Source organism: Somniosus microcephalus, chromosome 2 (genome assembly GCF_052327205.1).
Source record: "Somniosus microcephalus isolate GS21.2 chromosome 2, FLI_Smic_1.0, whole genome shotgun sequence".
In the NCBI taxonomy this organism is placed as follows: Eukaryota; Metazoa; Chordata; class Chondrichthyes; order Squaliformes; family Somniosidae; genus Somniosus; species Somniosus microcephalus.
Window position 1 is genome coordinate 375,087,877 of NC_140988.1, and position 2,938 is coordinate 375,090,814.

Genomic DNA, 2,938 nt, shown 5'->3' on the forward strand with positions numbered 1-2,938 from the left:
ACCGCTCTCCTTCTGGATGGACCCGGAGGCACAGGGTCGACATGCAGCGGAGCCAAGCTGGGAGCATCCTCTCCACTGCAATGAGGACTCTCCACTGCTGTCCCCGTCTCCACCATCTGCTAATGCTCACTTGTGAGCTGTGATACACCAGGTGATAACACTACTCTATCTCGCGAAGGTCCCACCGAGGTGTGAGTGTCTGCGCTGGTGCTGGGTGCACTGAATTCTGCTGACGCTGCGCCCTCAGAGGTTGCAGCTTCCTCTGAGGAGTCTGGAAGCTCAGGCTCTTCCTCCTGGACAGTGGGGACGGGGGCGCTCGATGGTCCTGTGGGGGAGTAAAGGAAAGAGTTAGAGGTGTGAGGTCAAGGTTACATGCACATTGAATTGTGCAGATGATCATAAGGCAATCTGTTAGAGCATCAGAATCATTATCAGTCACTCATGCAATGTCAATGAGAGAGATGCCAAACTATTCTGTCACCAGTTTGCTGTGATGCGCCCGCCTGTCCGTCCCCGACTTGGGAATCCTCCTCGATCCCGGCAATTTCCAATGCCACCTCCTCCGAGGTGGTGAGCTGGTCTACTGAGGGTGGCCCTCCTCCTGTCCTCGCTCTTTCCCTCTTATTGTGGGCTCTCTTTTCCTGCAATGAGGGAGACAAGTGGAGTTTGAGTGAGAATGAAGGAGTGAGTGTAGAGAATCCATAGCATAGATGCTTAGAAGGAGACAAGGGGCCCTCCCTGTGTGTTGTAAGTTGTTGTCATTGCATCACAGTGATAGGGAGTGTGAGGGCTGCATGGTCGAATAGTTAAGTGAATGTGACCATAGAGAGGGAGGGAATGGGTAAGGGTGCAGGGATGTAAGTGTCAAGTGGGATGTGGAGGAAGAGGTTGGCAAAGCAGAGTGCTGGTGAGGAGAGGCGATGGGGATGAGATTGAGGGTGATGGGAAAGTTATACTCACTTTTCCTGTGCAGAGAAGGTCATGAAACCGCTTCCTGAACTGCAGCCAGGTTCTGCGGCACATAGCGATGGCATTGACCTCCTGGGCCACTTGCAGCCACACAGCTTTAGTTTGTTGTGGTGGCTTTTTTCTCCCTGAGGAAGGGAAGAGCACCTCCTTATTAGATCTTGCTCCCTACACCAGAGCTTGGAGGGAGGGCTCATCAAAGCGAGGTGCACACTTTTGCTTGCTGGTGGACATGGTCGGTAAATGAAGTCCTTCATACAATTTCCAAAGCGTTTCCAGTCTCCAGAAGAAGCAAGGCTGCTTGCAGGCCTTAAATCCAGCAGCACTGATGACGTCATCGGAGGCGACTTTCAGGATGGAAAGACTAATTGGGCCAGGGGTTCCCACACGCTGGAAACAAGTGCCCAATTAGAGGAAAATCGCACTTATTTCCCACTTCACATCGGAGTCGGGGTCCTGACACGAAAAACACCTGACAAGCCCCAGCCCGACCCCAATGGCAAAATCGAGCCCTGTGTCTCTGAATCACTGGGAGTTGTCAGGTTGGTTGTGAGGCGCAGGCTGAATAGGTCTTTCTTAACGGGGTCTTTGAGTGCTCCAGCGTTGATTTTCCTGCGGCATTGCTTCTGTTGCCTCCGCTGTTTTGGGGCTACGTTGATGGAGATGACAGAACGGATTAGGCGGTGGTCTGTCCAGCAGTCGTCAGCTCCTGTCATGGCGCGGGTGATGCGGACGTCCTTGCGGTCCCTCGCTCGGACGATGACGTAGTCCAGCAGATGCCAGTGCTTGGAGCGAGGGTGTTGCTATGAAGCCTTGTACTTGTCTCTCTGACGGAACAAGGTGTTGGTTATAACCAATGTAAGAAGTCACACAACACCAGGTTATAGTCCAACAGCTTTATTTGAAATCACAAGCTTTCGGAGCGCTGCTCCTTCTTCAGGTGAAGTGGAGAAATGCATAAATACACAGCTTATATAGTCAGAGAATCATGTCAGATGTTTACAGGTAACCTTTCCAACTGCCATTTATCACACCTCGGCAGAGAGATAATCACAGCAATCAAAGGTGTGAATGGTGTCCAAACAGGTCACCTTTGATGTAATGTTTCCCTGACTGACCTGTTTGGACACCATTCACACCTTTGATTGCTGTGATTATCTCTCTGCCGAGGTGTGATAAATGGCAGTTGGAAAGATTACCTGTAAACATCTGACATGATTCTCTGACTATATAAGCTGTGTCTTTATGCATTTCTCCACTTCACCTGAAGAAGGAGCAGCGCTCCGAAAGCTTGTGATTTCAAATAAAGCTGTTGGACTATAACCTGGTGTTGTGTGATTTCTTACATTTGTCCACCCCAGTCCAACTCCGGCATCTCCACACCTTGGTTATAACAAGGCCATGTTCTAAGCATTTCATCAGGAGGAGGGTACCATTGGAGTTGGCTTTCCCTACCCCCTCTCTGCCAATCACACCTCCCCAGAGGTCTGTGTCCTTTCCAACTCTGGTGTTAAAACCGCCAAGGAGGATCAGCTTGTTGCCTGTTGGAACTCGGGACAGGGATTGTTCGAGGCTGGAGTAGAATTCCTCTTTGGTCTCTGTAACATTTGCATATCGAATTATCATTGGCCCGCAGGCATCTGTAAGGAATACCTATTATATTCACATGTGATCACATGCTGAGTTGTCATTGGCCTGCAGGCATCTGTAAGGACTGCTATTGTTTTGGAGGACCCAGGGTCCTGACTCCATCTTGTCCACACGGTGCTGTATGTATGTTTGAGTTCACAGACCTGATGCTTCATTAAAGAGTTTAAACTGTAATACTCCGTTGTCCTGCAATTATTGTTTTTGTACAAAGTGTGCAAAACAAGACATGGTGTCAGAACAGGGATTTGAAATGGACATCGTTGGAGCTCCCTTACCTCGAATGAATTGGGAATTTTTGAACTTACATAGAGAATGGAGCAAG